Consider the following 20,009-nt stretch of genomic DNA (forward strand, 5'->3'; position numbering starts at 1 on the left):
GAGCCTGTGCCTGTGCCTGAGCCTGAGCCTGTGCCTGAGCCTGTGCCTGTGCCTGTGCCTGAGCCTGAGCCTGTGCCTGTGCCTGTGCCTGAGCCTGTGCCTGAGCCTGAGCCTGAGCCTGTGCCTGAGCCTGAGCCTGTGCCTGTGGGTGGCTTTTATTACTCAACACCCCACTTGCTAGTTTTCCATCCTTACCCTGCTTCCTCTCCTGGGCCTCCCAGTGTCCGTCCAGGATCCCTGCAGACATCACTTCCCCACGGCGATGGGTCTTAGGGCGACAGGGGTTCTGACCTTCGCTGGAAATAAAAGCTCTGCAGGGAAGGCGTTGTGACTGACTACAGAATCCGTTCTCCAAGGTACAATGTGCAAAGTTTCCGTGAGTAAGTGGGTCCATGGAGGCGAGGGCAGGGCAGCCCAGTGCGGGTTAAGGAAACGGGCTGGAGCGGGGAGGGGGGCGGGGAGCCGGGGGAACTCGGTCCCGAAAGAGGAAGGACCACCTACTAGTGGAATAGACCCCGGGCCCCCTCTCCTGGGCCGCTGGCCGCGCACCGGTGTCTTAGCTGCGTCCCCAACTTTGCGGGATCTCAGTAAGCAGTCACGTGCAAAGCCGCCCACCTGCAGGGGACCCCGGGCTCCGCGCCGCCGTCAGAGGGCGGACAGACTCCGCCAGGGCGCCCCGCTCCGACCGGGCAGAGGGACGCACTGCAGCCGGGCGCTGGGGGAGCGGGTGGGCGCAGCCCCGCGGCCTCTCCCGGCGCGAGGGCTGGGGCTCGGCCGTGGTTCAGCCCGCCCGCCGCCGCCGCTCCCCGCCCCCCGGGTCCCCGGAGGCTCCGCGGCAGCCGGAGCGGGAGGTGGAGCCGAGCCCGCGGCGGCGGCGCAGGAGGGAAAGTTGGCGGCGCGGGAGCCCAGGAGCGGCGGGGCAGCGCGGGGAGCCTCGGTGAGTGGGGTCCGCTCCCCGGCCGGCCGGGTGTGGCACGCGTGGGGGCGGTGGGGCGGCGGCCTGGCGCTCTCCGCCCGCGACCTCGGGGAGGCTGTGCAGCCCGGAGGGTGGCGCGGCGCCCGGCCTCCCGCCGTCCTGCCCACCGGGCTGCGGGCTCAGGCCGGCGGAGGGGACTCGGCGCCCCGGGCTCGGGCGGCTCGCCGGGGAGGGCGCTACGCCTTCGGGGCCGGGCGGCGATGCGCGAGGGAGGCTCCCGGGGCGGGTCCGGGCTGTGGCCCGCCGAGGGTCACTTGGCGTCACCAGCCTTGCTGGTGGCCTTTCGCTGCTTGATGACTCTCCTCCACCCACGAAAAAGTAGCCTTGGCACGTGCCCGCGGGGCTGCTCGGCGGGCATGGGGTGCTGTTTCTGCTGCGATGGAGAGGGTGGAGGGGGCGTGCGGGGGTGGCGGGTGGGCAGCGCGCGCTGGCCCAGGACCCGGACCCGGTCTCCGCGACCGAGGGTGCCGCGAGGAAGTGTTGCTGTGAGGTCAGCCGCTAGAAGCTGGTGCAGGGCGTGGGTTGGGGGTACCCGGGTTTGCAGGGCGGGAAGGAGGAGGGAAGCTGTGCAAACAGAAGGCAAAGTTGTTGTTTCCGCGACACTTCCTGCACCTGCACCACCGTCAGTGATTTCGAAGTTATCTTTTCATCGATGAGCAAAGGAAGAGTGATGGGAGAGGAAAAGATCTTAACAGGACTGTGCATGCTCAAGCAGTGAACACTAATAAGCGAGAGAACGGTTATTTCGCAAACTCCACTTTTGTTCTGATTTCAAAGCCTGAGTATTTTTACGTAAATGTCATTGGATGGGTCTAGATGATAAAAAATAACCTCTTTTTTACTAGACATTTAAATGTAATTCTACCAGACTTCTTGGATTTTGCTAACAGTGTTCGTACAAGAAAGTCATCATTATCAATCCTGTTACTTGTAGCAACGAACCTTAGTAAGTCCTGTGCAGTGTTGTCATGTTGCTAATTGGAAGGAGAAAAGTCTCCCAATTGGAATTAGCAGCATAAAGCAAACACGAAAGCCTTCCTCACAACAAGGGACCCCGAGAGCGAATCAGTGCAGAATAGGCAATGGGATTGTGGGTTGTGCACCCGCAGAACGGCAGTCCCTGAAAGCAAGGGAAGGGCCGTCCTGGTTGTAGGAGCCCAGGGCCTATTTCATACTTTCTCTGTATTGAACTACCATGCGATATGTGCCCCAAATTACGCAGTATTGTTCATCCCTGCGGCCAAATCTCACACGTCTGCTTGCAAACTGGATTGCTGGGGTTCAAAGCAAAGTGCCAGACATTTGGATGCACTGAAGCGAGCGTTTGCCCCAATTCTGGCCTATTTCAACTTTTTTCTTTTTTTTTAATTAAAAATTCCTTTTTCTTTGCAATCTTACTTTTCATTCATCCATTCAATTTCCATTTGTTGGAAAACCTCAGATGCTGCCCTCTATAGGTGTTTGACAATGAGGAGCTGATACTCTGAGGTTGGTGTGGGGGATCCTTCAGGTTTTTACTGCTGGTGAGACTCTGTCACAGGGTCACAGGATGAGGAATCGTACTTCCCAGGCTTCGTATTGTCCTCGCTCTGTCCCTAATGTGATGTTATTACACTGAAACAGAAATAACAGGACGCTCTGTGAGGGTGCTCCTCTCTCCTCTTTACCCCATCTCCTTGCCCAGCTCAGTGCCTGGCAGGGCGGCAGGGCTTAATAAATATTTGTTGACTTGAAATATAGAATGTAATGGAGTTATTCTGCAGGTCACAGCTTTTTATTTTTTTATTTTTATTTTTATTCCGGATGAAAGGACCTTGGGGATTCTAAATGATAGCCCTACTATATTTTAGGGCTAATAGAGGTTATTAGAGAAGCAAAGCTCAGGTAGACTTTATTACCTATTGATTTTGCCCTGTGATGAAGCAGTCTTGTAAAACGGATAAGGCCAGGCTGCAGCGGTGGCTTCACCACTAGGGGCCTCCTCTGCCTCGTGTATCACCCCAGGCTGGCAGTTATGGCCATTATTCTGTTCTGTGAGGTAGCAAAGGACTTTAACTTCTTGGCTTCTTGACACGGAATACTTTATTAGAAAAGAGCAACCTTGTGTGAAAAGCATTACCAAAGGCCTAAAACGAAATGAAAGCAGTCTTAAATGACAGATTCGGTGCCCTTTGGAATAACTTTAGATGTAAAGGCTTAAAGGAGATTGGAGAATTGGGCTTTTTACTTTGCACACCCTTATATTCAAATATATGATTTTTAAAAACTTTCTAAAAATCAAATATAGGATTTTGATATAATATTTTCAAGGTTTCTTTTGTGGGGGGGGGGGAATGTCTTTGGTGGAGCTTATTTTAATCTTTTAAAATGGCTTTATTTCCTAGCAACAACAATAATAGAGCTTCATTGTAGGTAAAAAGGAATCTTATCTGGTTAGTGGAAGTTCCTGGAGCATTTTATTTTTTATGAGGGGACCACATTAAACTCTACCTTTAAAAAAGATGTTTTATTATATTCCAAGATGCGTCATTGAGAAGCATGCTTCTTCTGTGAGTTTTTGAAATAAAACCTCTTATTTCTAAAGTCTGAGTTGAATGAAGTTAAGCTTGAGACCATGGAACAGCTGTAAGGTGTGTTGGTGCTTTTATTTATCAGCTACAACTGGCTATTTGGTAGGAAAAGTACTAACAATGTAGGCAAGCGAACATTACTACCGAAAATACTGCCGTATCGTTTGCCAATGAGTAAGGGAATACTCTATTTTCAGTGAAATTTAGTTACAGCGACAAACTGAGCACCATTCATCTCTAACGTAAAATTAACAGTCCGAGAAGAGCTCAGCACGTGGCAGGCCCAGACTCTTATCAAGGGGTTTCTTCTCTTAGCCGACCGCCTCTGAGTTCAGAGGGTTATCAGGCTTCCAGTTCTGATTTTCACATGATAGGTTCTTGTAAAACAAGGCGATCTGGTTTTTGCTGTTTTTCCATCCCGGTCTAGACCAGTATGCTTTAGGGAACCGGGTAAGAGAAATAACTTGTGTGTGAAGGTCCCAGATCATTTTTATTATCACTTCCCTCTGATTAAGCTAATGTTTTTGGATTATTTTCAGGATTCTGAGCATATTAAAAGTGACACAGATCCCGTTTGCACAAAGTAATGCTTCTGTAGAACGGGAAGAACATTGCTTTCACCCTCAAACCTCTGGCTAGTGAAGGCGATGGCGCCTCCCTGCTTCTCTCTTCTTCCCAGAATGAAGCTGAGTCTAAGCCAAAATGTATAAAGCTGTATGCAGAACAAGGCGTTTCAGTTTGGACAGGAGCCCTTGAGCTGACCAAGATTATGGATGTGCTAGGTGGTTGGAAATGAACGAGTCTTTATACACGGGAGTCATTTTTAGGAACCTGTACTTGGGAGGTGCCTCTTGGACGGGTGTTCACTAGAATTTGCAATGAAATGTTGAACTTCTCACTTAGTGAAATACGACGTTGCCTCACAGGTAATTTTTGTTGTTGTTTTTAGATAATGCGAAACATAACCTCTGGTTATCCGGGGTCATGTCTGGTACTTTGTTTCATTTTTGCACACAGGGACCTTTGAGTTAATGGAGGAAAAGGGAAGCAGGAAGCAGGGTAGACGGGAATTGCCTATTTATACTGAACACTGGGTTCCCTGCCTATTTTTGGGGTCCCAAGGCACTTAGGTATACACTGTAGTAGCTTAGTAATAGGTGGTGTTCACTGGTGATTTGGGGGTATACTCATCCACTCTGTTAATGAAATTACAGTCATGTGACACATAGCAATGTTTTGATCAACAACAGACCAAATATATGATGGTGGTCTCATCCTATATAATGAGAGAAATATGCAAATTAGGCCGGGACATCACGACCAGCTCAGAGCAACCCCCAGCCTCAGCGGACACGCACCACACACCAGGGCTGGGGGTGGGCTCCAAGTGGCCGCAGTGCAGCTCGGAGCCCGCCCCCAGCCCCAGTGCTGCCCAGCTCCGAGGCCACTCCCTCCGGGGGTTCGCGGGCAGGCGGACCCGTGGACCCGCCCTGGGGGGCGTGCTCTGAGCCGCCGCAGCCAGACTATGGCTTAGGCCCGCTCCCGGTAGTAGTAGGCGATCCACCTAGGTTTGTGTGATGTTTGCAGGACAAACATCTCCCAATGAAAACTTCTCAGACCGTCTCCCCGTTGTTAAGGGGCGCGTGACTCTACTAAAACGATGTTCTTCCCCTTAGGTCCTGGGTTCTCTCAAAAGTGACTTTCTACCTCTGTCTCCCATTTGTTAGAAACTTGCTAAAGTTAATGCAGCCGGTAACACGCAGACAGGGCTGCTGCCAGCCCGCACAGTGCCCCTGGTGGTGGACTGTCTGGGTCAGGACGCATGGTGTGGTGAGCAGAGAGTGGCCTGGACTTAAGCCCCGCTCCCCTCCCGCTGGGCACTCTTGTGTGGCACCAGACATCTGCACAACTTGCCTGTGAAAGTGGTTAGGAAAGTGCTTGGCACAGAGTCAATGAGAAATATGTTACTGCTGGTTATTGTCATTGTTATTGGTGGCATTGCTTTCAGGGTAGATCTTTCTAGTAATCACAGTAATCTAGAACAGAGGATCCAGGTGAACTTAGTGCTTATAGTAACGTTTGCAAAAGCAAGCGATTCATTTCGGGTTTCTCCTTGCACTTGCATCCCGGTTCTCTTCACGTGATAAAAATGGCTAACACCTACGGAGCACTTAACCACCTGGCAGCGGCTCTGCTGAGCGTGGGCCGGGAGCTATTCATTTAATCCGCAGTCAGTTTAAGAAGCGGCACTGCTATTATCTGCACGTCACAGAGGAGGGAACCAAGGTTTAGAGAGGTAAGTTACTGGCCAAGGTCAGCTCCTACGTGGTGGACCTGGGCTTTGAGTCCCTGTCTGCCTGGATCCGGGACCTGAGCTCAGAACCTCTGTGCTGTTTTTCAGCACAAATACTCATTGAATTGGCAGCCTAGAGCAGGGGTCCTCAAACTTTTTAAAGAGGGGGCCAGTTCACTGTCCCTCAGACCGCTGGAGGGCCGGACTATAGTTTAAAAAAAAACTGTGAACAAATTCCTATGCACACTGCACATATCTTATTTTGAAGTAAAAAAACAAAACGGGAACAAATGCAATATTTGTATTTGCATGTGGCCCGCGGGTCGTAGTTTGAGGACCCCTGGCCTAGAGTCTGCTGTAGAGTTGAGGGTTAACAAAAACGTGAAAACATCGATTTTCCTTAGAATATTATATTTGTATCCATTTCTGGACATGATGGTGCAAGATGACAAATGGATTTTCATCAGTGGGTCTGCTTCAGCACTTTTTATTTATAGATTTTTATATGTAGCTTTTTCTAGTAGCTCAAAATACCATACAACGTAGTACAACTTATTTCCGTACAACATTTAACTTCTTATCAAGGCACGTTGCAGGCATGTTATAAGCAGAATATATGAGTAAAATCAGGTGTGTGGGTTTCAGAATATTAAGGTATGAAGGCTGGGATCAACCATTCATGCATTCATTTAACAAATACAGAACGGGGCAAAAGAAGGTTTACAGTTGTTTGTATGGAAAATAATCCTATATAATAAAAGCAAATTGTCCCCTCAACTGGGAGTTCTTCCGGGAGTTCGACCAGGGGTCGGGGCCAGCAAAGGAAAGGAGGGAAGCCCTGTTGGCAGGTGGCTGGGGGAAGGGAGGGAGGCCTTGGCTGGTGGCCGGCAGCCTCTAGGGACCCTACCAGTGCCCAAAATTTTGTGCACTGGGCCTCTAGTACAATAATAATGTAAGAACATACTCTGTATTTGGGGTACTCACAACTGGAAATGTGCTTTTGCCCCACCCTGTATTTATTTTTCACTCCATATTTTAAGGCACTCTGCTAGGCTGTCCAGACATTGCAGACATGTGCAAGACTGCAGTAGATGGGCCAGCATTTGAGCCTTTGGAGCTGGGCAATCCTGGGGTTAAATCCCAACTCTACCACTTACTGACTGAGAGTCCTGGCCCCATCATTGAACATCTTGAGGCTTAGTTTCCTTGTGCACACAGTGGGGCTAGTAATACCTTACGGCTGTTGTAAGAACAGAATGAGGTGTATAGGGAACTCCGCTTAATCCCTACCCACTCATTTCTCTGAGGTCACCTCCTCCTGCAGGAAGCATGCTCATGGAGGGGGAACCAGGAAAAGGAGAGTACTTCCCCCCTGAAATCTTTCCCTGGCTCTGGCTCACCCCATGCTCTTTGGAGAGCCTCTCGCTGCACTTCACCCAGAATCTGCCACTTGCCCCCATTCAGGGGGAGTCATACACATGACCGTCCTGTTCTGAGCAGCCCCAGGTGCAAGGCATGGGCTAAAAGACAGTTCTTAGTGGCTCAACTGAGAGAAGTTTGTTTCCTTTTCTGATCTGCAACGAAGTTCTTGGCTGGAGGGGGAGAGAATGAGTGCAGAGGCGGGGCAGAGGTGGAGGTGGGGGGGGGGTCTTTGGAGGGGACTGAGGCCTGAGGGGAGAGGGAGGGGGGCAGCAAATGCAAGGCCAGAAGCTGGATTGGAGAGGCAGGTTCTTCCACAGTTGCAACCAAGGCCTCTGCCCCATCCCCGTTCACTTTCTAGTGTGGAAATAAAATATCAGTGATGTAAAGCCCCAGGACTTCCCCCACCTCCCCGGGATCTGCTTCAGGGAGAGGCTTTTTGTCCAAAGGTGAAGCTACGTATTTGCTGATGACACGGGCTGGCCAGCAGCTCTGGGACCCTCTTCCCTCTAACTGGCAGCAGCTGGACCCTGAGTGTCAGGTGAGCCTCAGGTGTGCAGAGAAGACTGGGCTTGTCCTCCATTCACAGCTGACGCAGGCTTCATGCCCCTGCGCGCCAGCGAGCTGCTGATTGGGGGCACTTTAGTTTCCAGCTGCCAAGAGGGGGCCCAGCACCTTCCTCTGTTGCCCTCTGCTGGGCTGCCTGACCCCTACACCCCACCCAACGGCAGACCTTTTTTCCCTCCTCAAACTTTTAAAATTTATCGAGACTTGTTTTGTGTCCTAACATGTGGTTTAGCCTAGAAAATGTTCCGTGTGCACTTGAAAAGAATGTATATTCTCCTGCTTTGGGGTGGAATGCTCTGTAGATATCAATTAAGTCCATCTGATCTAGTGCGTTATTGAAGGCTGCTGGTTCCTTGTTGAGTTTATGTCTGGAAGTTCTATCCACTGATGGCAATGAGGTGTTAAAATCTCCTGCTATGACTCCAAACCACAGACTTTGCCCGGCTGCCCTCCACGTCTCCCAGCCTCCAGAATGGCCACTGGGCACGTCTGGGCCCCACGCATCGAACTTGACCCGCATGGCCTGTGAGCTGGACAGGACCCCTAGACTCCAGGTACTGGGGGCGCCTCTGAGGTCTGAGGTGAGGTCTGGGCCTTTTCTGCAACACCCCGTTGTGCGCTTCAGCAGATCAGGACGTTCCCCCCCCCGCCCCCCCCCAGTGTTGGCATATGCACGGGTCAGAGCTGGGCCAGAAGAGGGGACTCCGGAGGGGGCTGGGGTCACATGTGTAGCGAACCCAGGGGAAGCAGGAGGCCAGACTGAGCGGGCAGCGTTCAGTGCCATATTGAGAGGTGAGCGGTTGGGTTCCGGCCCTGTTCTTCCTTATCTGTCTTTTCTCACCTGTTCCCACCCTCTCTCCTCCCCTCCCCCTCCCACACTTATGGGGGTGATAGAGCTAAAGATATATAAAATCCAAGGTAGACTGTGATGAATTCATTGAAAACATTACTTTCTAATTCTCCCTCTTGGGGCTTTGACAGGCCTGGTGTTGGGTGACATGTGAGCTCACGCCAGTGTGATGGGTCCCCATCACACTGGGCTGGCACCCAGGCTGGCCAGGAGCAGAGGAATTCCAGGAGGCCATGGCATCTGGCAGCCCAGGACGGGTGCTTGCGATGAAGAATAAGGTTTGGGTCTAAAGGGTGAAGGTGAGGCTACTTGGGGGGAGTAGCCAAGAACTCAGGTCTCATGGAAATTGGAACGAGCCTGGAACAAAGGTTAAGGTGGGTGAAATGGAAAGGGTTTGGGATAGGGATGGGCAAACTTTTTGACTCGAGGGCCACAATGGGTTCTTAAACTGGACTCAGAAGAAGGAGCTGCGGCCGTGTTTCCCGACGTTGCCATGTTAACACTGCTGCTGGTGAAGGAGCGGAGGGGAGAGCAAGAGAACCCTCTGCTCTTTCGGCTCCGCGGGCGGGATAGAACAGCTGAACGGGCCGGATCCGGCCTGCAGACCGTAGTTTGCCCACGGCTGGTTTGGGATCTAGGTGGAGAGCAAGGTGAGACTATCAGCAGCTTGTTCTTGAGGGGCATGGGGTGAGGTCAGGTGGCTCAGATGTGCAGCCTGAGGCAGAGTGGGCTTTGCTGAAAGTTAGGAAGAGGTCTGCAGCCCGCTCCCCGCCCCCCCCCCCCCCCGCCCTCTCCCCGCATCCCCTTTTCGTGCCTGCTTTGTGCTTCTAGCTCCTGGTCTCCTGTGGCGGGGTGTTCCCCAAAGCAATGCATCCTCTCTCAGCAAGGAGCCAAGTCACAATGATCATTGGTTGTTGCCAGTTCTGACTCTGGGTCTTCAAGGCTTAGCCGGTACCAGGAAAATAGGCCTTTTTAACTTTTTTTCAGTTGGAGATTTGGTTAAATACACCCAGATCTGTTTCACAGTGAGGCAGAGAGCCAGGTTCAAGGGGCCGCCTGCATGGGGCCCTGCTGGCATTTCTGTAGAGTGGGCTGGGTTGTGAGATCAGAGAATGTTTTTAGAGAGATGTTCCTAGTGGTTTTATGATAATGAGCCACCTTGTTTGGTGTCCAGGGTAGATGCTGTGGGTGGTAGGGAGGGAATGCGGGTTTTACAGAACCATTACAGTTCAGGACTGTCTCCCTCAGCCGGGGAGCAGGAGACCTTGACTCATTGTTTATGATGCCTCAGCACATAGGCACAAACCAGCCCTTCTGCGAGTAAGCAAACAGAACCTGCCCAGGTGCAAGAGAAGCTTGATTCAGGGTGGTTTTTTTTTTTTTAAAAAAAAAGTAAAAAATTTAAAAACAGCCTCGAATCAGGAACAGTTTAAAGCAAGTTACTGTAATTTTCAACAGCTCATTTTATAGGCTTAATAGAGTGTATTAAAATGAAACGAGCAAGCAAACGTTAAGCAAACAACACAAGGATAGCTTTGTAGGAAGAGGACTAGCCCTTGAAATGAAGTTCAAGTTAGTTGATATGGAGATGAGCAGAATGAATGTATGCTGAGCCCGCTGAGTGAGAAAACGGGAAATGAGGAATCGGGTGGGGAAGCAGTGCCTGGTGAGTGGGCGTGGGAGTTCGCGTCAGTTCACCAGCTTCACAACTTCACTCTTTAACTGTGATCTCGGGCAAGTTACCTGGTTGTTGAGATCCCAGTTTTCTCATCTGTAAACTGAGGGTAATAGTACCTATCCTATTGGGCAGTTTGCAGATGGATTTAGATAATGTACATAAACTGCTTAGCACTGGTCAGTACTCGATACATGCCAGCTGGTATTGTGACGGAGGCGCCCAGGAAGGAAGCCTGGAAGAGGACCCGGTGCGTTGGGAAAACTAGGAGGAGCAGCCCGTGTTTGCTCTGGACCTTGAGTCTTCTCATTCTACCCTTGGATAGCTTTCAATTGTCTTAAATTCCAGATGATTATAATCAAATGTGTCTTAACACCCACTGTGTACATGCCACTCTGATAAGGCCCTTCAGTATAGAAACGAATCCCAGAAAACCACTCTTGGTACCTTCTGTAGCTGACAGCCTTGGACTGAGGGGAGTGAGATAGTGAGTGGACTTGATATTAAAGAATGAATTCCTGATGTGCCTGGCTGCTCTAATTAGCTGTCCCAAGGATAGTAGCTCTTTTTTTTTTTTTTTTTTTTTTAAATTTCTCATCCACTCTGTATACAGATGGAGAGGAAATAAGTATTTCTTCTTGGGCTTCCATAGACATAAGTAACTCAAAATACCCAAGATTCTCTTGGGTATCTTATTTGTATAGAAGTAGGATTTACTGAAGTACGTTTGTGGCTACATAATGGGGACCAAGGGAGGAGACCTGTGTTTTAGGGGGATGTTGCTCTGGATGTACCTATGACTTGCAAGCTCTGGCTGCTATCGAAATGATGTTCTCTAAACTCATGGCCCTTAGATTTCTGGGTCCCATAGATTTCTGGGCCCGAATAACAGGAGAGAGCTGAGTGTGAGGCTTTTAAAACTTTAATCTCTCCTCCAGATGGAGGTATAGACAAATTGCTATAGAGGGAGACCAGGTGGGTAGAGAGGGGATTCCAAAGTTGACTCACTCTGTGGCCTTAAGCGATTTCTTCATCCTCAAAGTAGGAATTTAATCATGTAGACTCAAGGGCCATTCGAATGCAAAGAAATGAAATTTATGGACTGCGAATAGATTCATCAATCCAAATGGTGGCTAAAGCCAGAATTTGAGCATAAAACTCGTTACTTCGTTGGATCTGACTCAACATCTTGGGTTGTCTCAAAAATGGTTTTTCTTTATAGAGCGTGTTTTATTCACTTAAGTAATTAAAAATCCTGAGGACTTTTTTCCATGAATACTCTTGGATACTCAGGAGAATCTATCCAGCTTTACTGGAATTACCTTTTTGTCTTCCTCGGAGAATGAGCCTGGACCAGAATGCATTGGGACTGTTATTAGTGTGGATAACAGAGACCATGAGAACACCTCCTGAGACCCTTTATGCAGAAAGGGTGACTTCATGTTCATATTCTGATGGAAATGAGATAGGAGGAGATGCAGGAATTATAGCCTCTTCCATTCAAGACAGTGGCCTCAGAAACCAACTGTAGAAAAGATCTGCTCAATGATGGCCGGACTGCAATTTCTTTCCCATCCTCATAAAATGGTGAATTTTATTGGTGACCACCACATGACCAGAGGTGTTTGAACTTTTCACCAGGGAGGGGCAGGTGGGAGGTGGGAGTCGGTCCTTTGCCTGAAAGCCTGGGGAGGTGCTTATTCTGCCTGTGATGGTCCAGCCTGAGGTGAAGGCGCCAGGGGGGCACCAGCTCCTTTACCCCCCTTTCCAGGTCTCCACAAGTGACTGTTTGATGATTTGGGGGGAAGGGGCAAATGTCATGCAGGTGTGAAATAGATAAGCATTACTGCTGCTGTTAATCACTGAGGAATGAGGGTCAGAGAATGAATGGAGAAGCTTTGAATAAAGCTGGCCAGGTTCGCTTATTTTACCTACATAAATTAGAAATCTTTGAAATGGCAAAGTTGTGCATTTGACAGGGACACTTCGGTTCTGTAGGATTTGTAGGCCTCATTTAATAGTCTTGACAGTGACTTGTTGAAGTAATGGGAGGACCATTGGTCAGCAAGATTACATCAACAGAGTTAATATCTTTGAGATCATTTGGTCTAGCGTTAGTCTTTTGCAGAAATAAGAGCATGTTTGAGATCACTTCAGTTATCTTCATATTTTGCAAATGATCGGAAAGAACCCCAGAGAGGTGAAGTGACTTAAGAAAGATGACCCAGCTACTTAGTGCAATGCCATTGTTAGGAACAGAACCCCAGTCCCTTTTGTTTCATGCTGCTCTTGATGGGCCACGCAACATCCTTAGGTACCATAGCCCCTGGAAGGCTATTTCAGGTTCCCCTGCAATGATGCCACCTATGCAGCTGTCTGCACTCAGAATCCATTGAGAATGTGCTTACGAAGCTCCTACCATGTGCCTAGCATTTTGCTCAGGGCTAGAGGTACATAGATGGGAAGATGGAGCTTCTGACCTCAAGGAGCTCACAGAAGAATGAAGTACAAAGTAGGGAATATATTATCAAGTTATGTCTTAATGACATGTGGAACTTCTTCCCTGGGGATGGCAAGCTTTCAGTACCTACTTCAAAGCCAAGGGGGGATTGGTTTTTATTTCCTGTTGATTTTATAACATCAGAGTGGAAACAATGGCGATAAGCTTCATGAATCAAATCGACTCTGAACGATCTCAGTTTCATCTGTAAACATCCAGCTAGTAAATGAAAACTTGAAATCCTTTGTTCCCTGCACTTCAGATCCACGATCTTTCTGGGAACACTTGGTAAGAATAGTTCTGGAGGAGTTTGGTTAGGGACACAAGTCACAGATGGGATTGTTTGTGCCGAAGGAGAGGTAAGATCTACATCTTATCTGGGTACCATTATCTGGATATGGTTATCATTGCAGCTATGTCAGGGGTTGAATAGGTAGTTTTTCAATGAAAATGAGGCTCATTTTTCTCCTGGGAATACAGAAATGGCAGAAAGTTAGGAAGAAATCTGCCATGTGCTATGCATTAATTGAAGCACTTTACTTGTGGAATATTTTTTAAAAACCCATACACAAATAATGTGAAGAAGTGACATTCAGATAGACGGAGTGCCTTCACTATGGCAGGTAGAGCCAGCATTTCAAAATAGGTCTGTTTGCCATTAAAGCTTCTACTCCCAAGACTGCCTGGTACCTCCATGGGCACCAGATGTAACCAAGCCTTACATGGCGATGGACATTGTAGTTGCTTTTATGTCATACTTGGACAAGACTGTGGACTCTTGGAGCATAGGGACCTTAGTTGACAAAATTTTTTTTTTATATATATATTTTATTGATTTTTTTTACAGAGAGGAAGAGAGAGGGATAGAGAGTTAGAAACATTGATGAGAGAGAAACATCAATCAGCTGCCTCCTACACGCCTCCTACCGGGGATGTGCCTGTAACTGAGGTACATGCCCTTGGCCGGAATCGAACCTGGGACCTTTCAGTCCACAGGCTGATGCTCTATCCACTGAGCCAAACCAGCCAGGGCTACAAATTTTTTTGATGCATTCACGGAGTAGAGAACAGTGTGTAGGCACAGTAGGTTCTCAAAAGCTATGTGTGGAGTGAATGAATGCAGCAACTTAATAATCAACAGGGTCAGTAAGAAGCTGTTCACGAATATGCAGATTGCCTTCCAGGATCCTTGCATTTGAGTATCATTCTGACTTTGGAGAACTGAAGAGATAACCCTCCCTTAGAAATCTCTTGTGCTATAAATTTTAGGTCATAAGCGTGCCTGTTTATAACTATATTCATGAATACTGTCTTCTTACTTTGTGTTTTCTTAAGAGCTACCTGTAAACAAATTATGTATTCATAATCTTGTGGCAGGCCGTTGGATTTAATAGACTCAGGAAGGCTTCCAACATGTTAAGTGCTCTTGAAGGGCAATAAAAAGGAGGACTAATTATCTAACTGAAATGATTATAAGAGATGTTGGACATCTTGACTCTCTGGGATTTTGACAGCAGTCAAAGTGGTTAGGAAAAGATAGCTTTGAGAAACAGCAAAGTTGATCTATGGGAACCCAGTTATTTTGTTAAGTCTATGGTGTGGGTGTATCTATAGCCTGCTGAGCGGGAGGACGGGACTAAATCATGCATGGAGTGTCTGGTTGGAGAGGCAATTTGAAAGTACGTGGCTGGTGTTCACAGTTGGAGCCTGTGAGATTTCACATTTAATGACTATACCTTTCCTGTAGCCATCTGTCTCTCTCTTTAATAAGCAGTATTCCTTATCAGGCCTGATTTGTGTACATTTATTATACCATTATACTTATTAAATATTAAAGCATTTCTCCCCCTTGTGTGAAGTCTAATTAGGCAAAGTGTGCCATGCAAGCCTGGCATGATCATTCAGAGTAATAGCCTGGTCATTACCTATGACATACCTCAGCCTCCTGGATCATTTGTCTCCCCCCCCGCCCCCCCATAAGGGTCCATTGTACCAAATACAGTGCATGAAAGTTTGATGAAGGGTTCCTCACTGTTGGGCCATTAAGAAGGGTCAGGTCTCAAAGATGATGAAACCTTTTAAAAATGAGGGTAAATATTTGTTATTTATAGTTTGCATTTTTTCATGAATCAGGTTTCTGAGTAGATATAGCTGCTGAAGTTAATTTTACTAAATTAAAGAATCTCAAAATGGCTTTAAAGGATAAAACTGCAGGTTGCAATGATGCGTGGGAAGAAGAGCAAACCAGTCAGTAAGTAGAGGCATTTTATACCTGCTCCTGGTAGAAAGAATGATTTTAGATATCAAACCTTTATCACCGAAAAGTCCATGTGGTGGTTCATTCTCACCTTTTCCACTTTGTCTGTGCAGTCTAATTCAAAAATATATCTGCATCAATGACTTAACAGCATAATTTTGTTCGCACAGGGCCAAAAAATGAGATCATGAATCACTCTAGTATCTTTGAGAAGTTATCTAGCATCATTGTGAGACAACCACTGTAATGAATGTTGTCCTTTTTTTTGGAGTGTTCACAGTACTTTCTCATTTATTATTTACATTTCTAAAAAAATCTGTAGTCTGCCATGAGCATACACAGACCCACAGGCATGCGCTTGCTCACATATTGATTGGCATGAGTCAGATTAGGAATAGGCCCAGTTTATTGCGTGTTATTCTCAGGGAGAAAAGCTTTTAAGTCATACGTTTCATGTAACATATGATTATCAGGCCAATAGGATTTTTCCTCTTGGTGGTCCCAGCAGCTCACGTTGGGGTTTTTGAAAGAGCCTTTGTCCCTTCACAACTGCAAATAGCAACAGCATTGCTTTCCGTGTGTGCACTGCAGACAGCAGTGTATCTCCTTGGAGTGAGCATTTACTCCGAGTTGTTTTTGAATATGGGCAAATCAAAATGAGATTTGGCTTTGAATTAAAACATGGACATAAAAATCAAAGAATGGGAGAGAACTTATAGATCATCCTGTCTAATTTTTCTGCTCCTCGAGTGGGAAGGCTGAAGCTCAGAGAGCCCAGTGGCTCAGCCAGTTCACAGGGTGTTAGTTGGCAGGAAAAATGGTGCTGAGGGTCCGCTCCTCCTGCCCTTTTTCTTCAGGATGGCGGGGCCCTTCGTAGAGGGTGATGTTTGGATCAACTTTCCCGGGCCCTTCACAGGTGGAGTGGCATTTAGCTGAAGACAGTGGATGTAATCCGAATCTATCTGGGTTACAGAAGAATTCATGTTTTATATTTGCTAATTGGCCTATTGCTAGAAAATGAGAACTCAGAGGCAGGGGCCTGTCTTGAGAATCTCCGAGTTCGGGCAGGATAGCAGACCTCTGTCCTGGGATTATTCAAGGTAAGGTTGGTTGTCGCTGGGCCAGAGCAGGACTCAGCTGGGGAGAGTGGGGTCTCTGTGTTGAAGGCCCAGAGTCTGGCCTGCAATGGCCACCATCAGGCCTTGAATAAGCCATTGAATAGACATGCCCTGAGGCAGTGATGGCGAACCTTTTGAGCTCAGCGTGTCAGCATTTTGAAAAACCCTAACTTAGCTCTGGTCCTGTGTCACATATAGAAATTTTTTGATATTTGCAACCATAGTAAAACAAAGATTTATATTTTTGATATTTATTTTATATATTTAAATGCCATTTAACAAAGAAAAATCAACCAAAAAAATGAGTTCGCGTGTCACCTCTGACACGCGCGTCATAGGTTCGCCATCACTGCCCTAAGGCCAAGGAGGACCCACAGGGCACAGGTGTTAACTTACCCTGACAAATAACTGTCAAGGTGATTAATAATAGCACGGTGGTGAAGCACATGGGGTCTGAAGCCTAACATATTTAGGTTAGACTGGCTTTCATATACTCGCTGTGGAATTTAGTCAGGTTACTTTAATGCTCTGAATAAAATGGGAATAATAGCAACCATTTATCTTGTACTCACCACGTGACAGCTGCTGCCTCAGTGCTTTAGGAATAGTAACTCATTTAATCTTCACCACAACCCTATGCGGTAGGTATTACCATTCTTCCACCTTCCTGCTGGGGAAACTGAGGCCCAAAGAGTGCTTAATGCATTGCTCAAGGCTATACAGCAATTGAGGGTTCGAGCCAGGGTCAGAATCCCGGCAGCCTGTGGCTCTTTATCACTTTCCCATGCAGGCTTTCTGTAGGATTAAGAATGTTGTGAGGATCAAGTGGGAGAAGCACACAGGAAATATGAGCTGTCATTGTTCATGATACTAAAGCTAACATTGCCTCCGTAACAACAATACAACCTACACGATCAGCAGCTTCTTTCCCGCCGACAAGCTCCAAGGATCCAGAGCATACTCAGAAAGTTGGCTTGGCAGTTGCAGAAGTAACGCCGAGAGAATTCGGACAACTTTATAAATAATGTCCCTACTGCTCAGACGGCCTTGGAGAGCCACGGTGGAGTTGGCCAGCAGGGTCAGCTCCTTGGAGGTTTGGGCCAAGACTCCTTTTCAGCGCTGAGCATTTGCAGACTTTTTCTACCGCAGACGGTTCTGAGGTGCCAGTGGTCTTCTCTGCAGTGTTTCCCCCTAATCTGTCATCCAGACGATGAAGCAGATTAGAGGTGCTGAGGGCCTTGTCTCTGCCACAGAACTGACCACCACGACACATGACACACGTCCCTAAGAGCAGCACCCATCTTTTGAGGAAACCCTTCAGCCACTTGTAAAAAAGTCATTTATCTTGACCAGTCCCTCCATTTTTTTAAAAAAATATATTTTAATTGATTTTTTACAGAGAGGAAGGGAGAGGGATAGAGAGTTAGAAACATCGACCAGCTGCCTCCTGCACACCTCCCACTGGGGATGTGCCCACAACCAAGGTATATGCCCTTGACCGGAATCGAACCTGCAACCCTTGAGTCCACAGGCCGACACTCTATCCACCAAGCCAAACCGGTTTTGGCAACCAGTCCCTCCATTTTGTATTGAGTTCATAGGCTGATTCTCAGATTGCAGTCTTATTTCCAAATTGTTTTGCTCTGGAGTTTAGATGTTATCTTCTGACTCTTCTTTTGTTTACATTTAAATTCATAAGTTATGAATAAATATATGTTTATGTAACATGTGTACATTTTACCATTATAATAATAAATAATAAAGTGAATAACTATCCAGATAAGCATCTAGAACATTCCCTTTGAAGCCCCTCTCATGTGCTTACTGGTCATATTTCCTTCCTTCCTCCCACCCCCACCCCCACCCCCACCCCAGGGTAGCTGCTTTTCCAAATATTATGTTAATGGTTTCCTTGCTTTGCTTTATAGTTTTACCACGAATGTGCATTCCCACATAATTTGTTATTTTTGTGGCAGGCTGTTGAATTGGAAAATTTGACTAACACCTCAAGATACACTTGATAGCAGCTACTAAAATAAGTTGTGAGAAAGACCGGAATGGGGATTTTCAAAGGAAATCGCTGAACACCAGGTTCACAGCTCTTGACATCCTCCTCACTCTGAGGGTGTAAGAAGCATTGACACAGGCTTTGTAAGGGGATTTATCTGGAGAAGCCTCTGCTGGGAGCCTGCATCAGACCCTCTTCCTGGAGGAAATGTGAGGTGGGGGTGCGCCCCCCTCACCCCCAGCCCAGAGAGAGGCTGCCTGGAGCACATGCTCTGTGTCCCCTCATGCTGGGAGCGTGGTGGGCTGGCTGGGACTCAGGTGAGACGTTTTGGTGGCCTGGCCGAGTGGGAGCAGCTGTAAGTTTGCTGGAGCGACTGTGCGTGCTCCCCGGGACCGGATGTGCCTGTGCAGGGATGGAGAGCCAGCCTGGGACTGGGTGACCTCTGCCCAAGAGGCATAGCAGCAGAACTCGTCGGGGGAATTTGAGGCGTTGGGTGGTGGTGGGAGTGACAAACAGAGGACTTGAATGCATCACCCATATCGGGAGAACCCACAGAAGTGCCCATGAGAGGCGGAGAGTTGGGTTTAAGTATCAGCTGGTCCAGAGAGTATGAAATTATCTGTACTGGGGAGGGGTGAGTTTGCCTGCACATGAACGAAAGAACAATGGTAACACAAAATAGAAGTTTATTTCTTTCTTACATAGAATAACTCAGGAAGTGGGCAATACAGGGGTGAGATGGTGGCTCTACACAGTTATCAGGCACAAGCGTCCAAGGTCACCCCCACGGCCCATGAATGTGGTCTCCATGCTCATGGTTAGAGAGAGCTGCTGAAACTCCAGGCAGCAGGAGGACAGGGAGGGCAGAGGAAGGGTCTGCTCCCTCCTTTTAAAGGATACTTTCTGGATACTGCACCCAATAGTTTAATTATATCTCATTAACTAGAGTTCGGTCATAGAGTCACACCCAGCTCTAAGAGAGGCTAGGAAATGGAACCTTGTTGCCAGATAGCAAGGGGCCCAGCTTACAATTGGGAATCCTATATAATAAAAGCGTAGTATGCAAATTGTTCCCTCAAGGGGCCGGTCGTCTGGGAGTTTGACCAGGGGGCGGGGCCAGCAGGGGGAAGGGAGGGAGTACCTGGCAGGCAACCATTAGGGACCCTACCAGTGCACAGATTTCATAGACTGGGCCTCTAGTTCTAAAATAACACCCACCAAACTTACCTTCGCAGGGTGCAGTAATGCAAGGTAATGTAGATAGCAATTCATATAGCAAGGTGGTGTATTTGGAAATGGCATAATTTATAAAGATCCACTTATGTAACTCTTTGCAACTTGATCTATTGCCCAAAGTAAGGTCTGTATCTGACTACTTCTTACTTTCGATATATGTTGTAAACCCTTGAACCGTGATATTTTCCTTGTTTATTCTTCTCGCATATGTTCACTGACCCCCTGCTCCCTGCCATGTGCCTGGCCATTGTGCTGGTGCCCGGGAGAAGTCCCATGAAGATACAGCTGCTTCTTACTCTAATTTCAGGATTGAGGAAATTTAATATCTAAGTGAAAGGTCAAGTGCTGTGAGTCAGAATTTGTTTTCATGTTCTGGTTTTGAAGAGCTTGTCCTTGAGCACAGCAACTAATTCTGGTACATGTTTTATGGCAGCTGATAAATAGAGTTAACCACAATCGATATTTATTGATCTGAAATTGGTGTATCTTGTGGTAGAAATACAGTTAAAAACTCTTTAGCTTTTGCATTTCAGGAAATTA

The 20,009-nt window shown here is 47.6% G+C and overlaps 1 protein-coding gene across 2 annotated transcripts in view; it reads left to right on the forward strand.

The window, feature by feature from the left end:
• Positions 1–766: 766 nt before the first annotated feature.
• Positions 767–20,009, forward strand: part of CSGALNACT1 (chondroitin sulfate N-acetylgalactosaminyltransferase 1) — a 300,121-nt gene continuing 280,878 nt past the window's right edge. Inside the window, exon 1 of one of the 2 annotated variants that reach the window (XM_081085041.1) lies at positions 767–937. The gene's annotated coding sequence lies outside the window, so the exon portion shown is untranslated. The remainder of the gene's footprint in view (positions 938–20,009) is intronic. The other variant, XM_081085042.1, reaches the window with a different exon arrangement.

The sequence above is a fragment of the Myotis nattereri genome, assembly GCF_964212035.1.
Source record: "Myotis nattereri genome assembly, chromosome: 2".
Classification (NCBI taxonomy): domain Eukaryota; kingdom Metazoa; phylum Chordata; class Mammalia; order Chiroptera; family Vespertilionidae; genus Myotis; species Myotis nattereri.